Source organism: Hylobates moloch, unplaced genomic scaffold (genome assembly GCF_009828535.3).
Source record: "Hylobates moloch isolate HMO894 unplaced genomic scaffold, HMol_V3 SCAFFOLD_4, whole genome shotgun sequence".
NCBI lineage: Eukaryota > Metazoa > Chordata > Mammalia > Primates > Hylobatidae > Hylobates > Hylobates moloch.
The window spans coordinates 137,845,208-137,851,207 of record NW_026652279.1 but is presented as its reverse complement, the minus strand read 5'-3'; the positions used below and the strand labels follow the sequence as shown (position 1 = coordinate 137,851,207).

Here is a 6,000-nt window from a genome sequence, read left to right as displayed (position 1 = left end):
ATCTGCCCACTTCGGGCTCCTAAAGTGCTGGGATTACAGGTGTGAGCCACCACACCCAGCCTCATCAAGTGCATTTTTAAAAGAGCAGTTTCTTTCTGCATAGTTCTAATAAGGGATTAATCAAATATGATAAAAGATAATGTTTTGTTAAAAATAATTATGGGTGTTGAAGGAGGCAGACTGCCTGAGTTCCACAACTGGCTTTGTGTGATTTTGGATGAGTCATTCAATCTTTTGGGCCTTGGTTTCCTCATCTCTGAATGATAATGTTTTGAGGATAAAATAAAATAACCTATGAAGTATTTAGCATGGGGGCATTCTTCACATTAAGAGCTAAATAAATGTTATCATGATATGTATATTAGTTGACTGCTTTCATCTAAAAGTAACAGAAATTCTGATTCAAACTGGCTCAAACACTAAGGAATTTTTTTTTTCTCATGTAACAGGAAGATCAACGGTAGGGCATTGGTTACCTCCCTTAAGGGGTGGTTAAGTCCACAGTTCCATTATGTCATAGAGATCCAGGTTCTTTCCATCTGTGATCTCCAATTCTTAGTGTCAGCTTCATGCATAGGTAGTAACATGGCCATAGCAGTTTCTACATATGACAAAACCCAGAAGAACAACGGATGCTATTTGTGGACTGAATGTTTGTGTTCCCTAGAATTCATGTTAAAACCCTATTCCCCAATGTGATAGCATTAGGAGTTGGGCCTTTGAGAGGTTAGTAGGATTAGATAAGGTCATAATGGTGGAGCCCTCATAAATGGGATTAGTGCCCTTATAAGAGTCACAAGAGAGATTATTTCCCTTCTCTGCTCTCCACCATGTGAGGATAAAATGAGAAGCAGCAGTCTGGAACCTGGAAAAGAACCCTCATCAGAAACTGACCATGCTGGCACCTTAAAACTTGGACTTCCAGCCTCCAGAATTGTAAGAAATATACTTCTGTTGTTTATCTGTTATTATACCCAGTTTAGGATATTTTGTTATGGCAGCCTAAACTGACTAAGATATTATTCCATTTTGCAGCTTTCTCTTAAACATGGGGAGTGGGAACCCTCATGAAAACATCTTTGTACTTTTCTTTGACCATTACCAAATAAATCACTAACAAAGGAAGTGAAATTCCCCTTAGGCTCACCAGATACATCTTCTCAATTTGAAAATGGAGTTTTTTTTTTGCGGGGGGACGGGGGAATGGATATTCCAAAATTATACAAACAACTATGACGGCATAAACACATCTTCAGGGCCCGGTGTTACAAGTAATTGAGTTCTCTGCTCCTTTGGAGATGTATCATATTGACATCACCGAGGAAAAAGCACCAAGAAATAGGTTTTCCTTGCTAGCCATTAGGATGATTTTCAATATCCTAATTTTTATAGAATAAAGAAGTTAAATATAGAATTTTTGGTACTTCTCACATTTAAAATAGGATAGTAAAATACCGATTCTTCAGTATTAATTTTTAAATGAAATCATTACAATAACTTAATTTGTTTGGGCATTTCACATTCTTGTGGTTTGAGCCTTAATGTACCCATGGAGGAAAGTAGGGCAAATATAAATGTGTTTATTTCACAGATGTAACCAGAGATGGAAAGATAAAGTGATTGTACTTAATGTCACTCTTCTGACTAACCCTAACCCCAGGCCTTTTCATTTTACCACGCACCATGTGCCTATTGTTTCCCTTGATGTTCTGTCTCTTCAACTAGGGGATATGCTCTTTAAGGCAAGGGATTTATCTTCTATGTATTCTGGTGTCTAGTATTTTAGGTTTAAGAAATGTTTGTTGATTATAAATGATTTGCTGAACTAAAACAAGATTAAAAATCTTGAGTTTGAACCTTTCCTTGACAATGATACACTTCTAGGCAAAACAATTAATCTCCTGCCTGCATCAGTCTTAGAGGGCATTTATTTATACACAAGGAAACTCGTTATCTTATGAAGCTAAAAAGAAAGGCAGTTTGGGTCTTAATTTCCTCTTCTTGGCTTTTCATGGCTACTTCATAGAATTTTTCTCAGATTAGACTGTATTTTAAGACACAAAGCCACTAGCACACCAGAAAACCTGAGGATTATAAAGTAAGCCAAAAACAGAAGTAAACAAAGCCAAAATCAAACCCAACCAAGACAAACAAAAAAGAAAAACTGAAACCATTCCCTGGAAGCGAACAGAATTATCAGCTTCCATTAAATAGGGCTTTTCCAGGAGAGAAGAGCACAATCAATTAGAAATTGATCAAACTAATATTCGCAGTTCAGGATAAGATAACAGCACCAGCATCAACAAAATCCACCATGATTCAGTAGTCTAAGATATATGATATGGTTTGGCTCTGTGTCCTCAGGTGGGCCAAATCTCATCTCCAATTGTAATCTCCACGTGTCAGGGGAGGGGCCTGGTGGGAGGTGATTGAATCATGGGGCAGACTTCCCCCTTGCTGCTCTCGGGATAGTGAGTCCTCAAGAGATCTGATGAAAAGGTTTGTGGCACTTTGCCCCTGTCTCCCCTGCCACTATGAGAGGACATTCCTGGCTTCCCCTTTGCCTTTTGCCATGATTGTAAGTTTCCTGAGACACCCCAGGTCATGCTTCCTGTAAGCCTGTGGAACTGTGAGTTAAACCTCTTTTCTTCATAAATTACTCAGTCTTAGGTAGTTCTTTATAGCAGTATGAAAATGGACTAATAGAATATATGAGACCACTTTCTGGCATAAATAATTTTTATTAAGTTATGTTATTATTATCTAAGAAGAACTTTCTAAATGAATTAAATAGTACTGAGTTTTCTGATAGCCTCTCTTTTTGATGGGTGCTCTGTTGAGTCCATTGGAAACACCTGTATGGGTCATTTCTATCCTTGGGCTTAGTTGGGAGGATTCCTCCCTGAAAGGGCCAGGGTGATGAGTGCAAGGCTAGAATCTAAACCCAGATGGAGAAATATGTGGCATTGTACCAGTGGTTATCTGCTTGGAGTCATTTAAAAAGCAGGCTAATTATTATTATTATTTTCTATTTTCACCTGATGAACTCTAACATTCCAAAATCACTTTGTATTTTATCAGTGCTTTCATAACAAAATTAATAGGATCATCTGAATGGACTGTTACTGCAAAGGCTTTTAGAGGCAATAAAGGTCTTTATTCTGTGGTGTGTGCTCTGCGCAAATCCACAGGAAGAAAAATACATAAAAATGTATATTAATTAGCATTCAGTCAGAATATGATGATTCCCAGTAATGTGTGAATAAACGAAATAATTTTAAAAATTCGAATTATTAAAGTTGGTTAAGTATAGCATGTTTATTTTATGAATGCTATTTGTAAGCAGACTTTGTGATTTGTTTCATCTTTGATGAATGAGAGAGATTTGAGAGCTATGAAAAGTGTACTGTTTCTGATGTAGCACCTATGGCTCTGATTGTGATTAAAAAATAAGCATTTTTTTAAACCAACAAACAGGCTGGACGCGGTGGCTCCCGCCTGTAATCCCAGCACTTTGGGAGGCTGAGGCAGACAGGTCATTTGAGGTCAGGAGTTTGAGAACAGCTTGGCCAACATGTCGAAATCCCGTCTCTACTAAAAAAAAAAAAAAAAAATTAGCTAGGCATGGTGGCACTTGCCTGTAATCCCAGCTACTCAGGAAGCTGAGGCACTGGAATCACTTGAACCTGGGAGGCAGAACTTGCAGTGAACTGAGATGGCACCACTGCACTCCAGCCTAGGTGACAGAGCGACACTGTGTCTCAACAAAACAAAACAAAAAACAACAAACAGGCTATTTCAATATTATGGTAAATGTTGCACTTCTCAACAGATGCACCCTGAGTTCTTGGATTATCTAGTTCCTTTATGTTCTCTCCTTTTAAAAACTGGCCTGCATTTTAGTCACTTCACCAGAGAAGTTAAAAAAAAGAACGAACCAGGCATGGTGGAGCATGCCGGTAATTCCAGCTACTCGGGAGGCTAAGGTGAGAGAATCCCGTGAATCCAGTGAGCTATGATCATGCCACCACACTCCAGCCTGGGTGCAGAGTGAGATCCTGCCTCTTAAAAAAGTGAACTAACTGTGATGGCTAAATGGAATTATCTTGTTTGAAATATCTTTCAGACACTCATCTTGGCCTTGTCTTCTTATTTATTGAAGCTACTTCCAAGCCTGAGAGTCACTGAGTTTTAATGATGTGCTGAATTGTTTGTAAGCCTCTTAGCTGTTTTGGTTTAGTAAAGCATGGCAGCCCCATTTTAACTGACAGTGGCTCTATTCCAATTAACTGCCAATGACCCTGACAAGTTACTTTTCGGCCAGTATATTTCCATAAAATATTTCTTCATGCTAGGCGAAACCAAATTTGAATTTATAGTTCAGGTAAAGAGAAAAGGCTTTTGAAAGTCCTGATATAATTGCTGATTCCTTGTTGGAAACACATTTAGCTGTAGTTTCAGCAATACTTTCTATTAATCTTATTGCTACACTATTAAAATGCTACTTAGGAAAAAGGATTAATTCATTAAATTTGACAAGTTCTGTTGATTTTAGATGGTGGGTACATCTGTAAGCACTAGAGCATCACTCAGTTATGTAGATCCTCAGTAAATATCGCCCTGAACTATGGCAGCTAAGGGAAATTGCTGAAAGAGGCAATGGGTTCTTATATAAAGCAGTGCATGAAGAAATATTGTTTGCTTGTAATAGTTTGAATATGTCCAAGTTGTAATCTGGGGAATGGACTAAATGACTTCATGAATTTCTTCTAGACCAAAGAGTCGATGACATTTCCCCACAATTAAATCTAATTGACCTTAAATTTCAATATTGTGTTCAGACCCCATATACTCCATTGCTTATTTTCACATGTAACCTAGATGCAGAATAAATCCCTTCATGCTCCTGATAGCTAAATACTGTTTATAAGACCCTTGCTAAATCCATACCTTATGATTTCTGGTAATTTTAAGAAGCTTTCACTCATAGAGTCTTTTTTTCTGCATCTCTTTTATCCTTCATCAACCAGAGTTGAAAATTATTTTCCTGCTTTTTTCAGAGTAGGTCTCAAATGCCTCTCCTCCCTTAAACTTGCATACCTAAACTCATAAAAGTACTCAAGAGAACAAAGGAGCCTTCATCTCCTTATACAGCAGTTGGGGGCCATTCCTAGCAAAAAAGAAAAAGTAGAAACGATATGGGGAGAATGGAAGCTCACTGGTCTACAGTGTTTTTGCCTGCATATTTTTAAATCAAAATTTATTTAAGTGATAACAGCTGGTCAAATGTTTTTCTAGTCTAATTCAAAGAGGATTACCTCCGAGGGTGCCCAGTCACTTTGGCAAGACAGCAGTTTATTAAGCATATGTCACATTTGATTCCATTAGCTCTCCTTTCCCAAACGTCAGCTGCAAAAGAATCTTTCTACTACCTTTTCTAGCCTCTCTCCCTTCCAAGTTATCTTAAAAACTTTATTTCATGGCATAACAACCTGTCTGGAACTATTTGAAAGTAGCCTGCCCTGTCTGTTTATTAGCACTCATCTCTGGCCATAATCTCTGTAACTTCTCCACTTGCATCGGGATACGGCCTGGGAAAGCGGGGCAAAAGTAAAATTCCAACACAGTTGTGTCCACTTGACGTTGACAAGCCCTGCTATTTCAGCCTGGTCTCTGTTAGGAATATAGATGCAGCTTTAGCTAAAAGGTAGCACACTGAGATAAGTTAGAAAGGTATCCAGAATACATTCCCATTGTAATTTTTTTCTTTGTATTTATAATCAAATCCTCATTAAGCCCATAGGACCACCTGGCACTATTACAGTGAATAACGAATTCAGTACACATAACGCATCCAGCTGGGAATACTTAAGAAAACTCAATACTTTCTGATGTTTTTAATAAAAATAGGTTTTAATACTTAAAAACTGCAAGATGTAGGTTTCATTGGATGCTGGTCTAAATTAGAATAAACCGTAGTTGAATATTTCCTTATCACTT

General features: G+C 37.9%; 1 long non-coding RNA gene across 3 annotated transcripts in view; it reads left to right on the top strand.

Annotated features, from left to right (window-relative positions):
- Positions 1-608: 608 nt before the first annotated feature.
- LOC131383325 (uncharacterized) overlaps positions 609-6,000 on the top strand; it is a 593,668-nt gene continuing 588,276 nt past the window's right edge. For all 3 annotated transcript variants that reach the window (XR_009213296.1, XR_009213295.1, XR_009213294.1), the window contains exon 1: positions 609-936. This is a non-coding gene — a long non-coding RNA (uncharacterized LOC131383325). The remainder of the gene's footprint in view (positions 937-6,000) is intronic.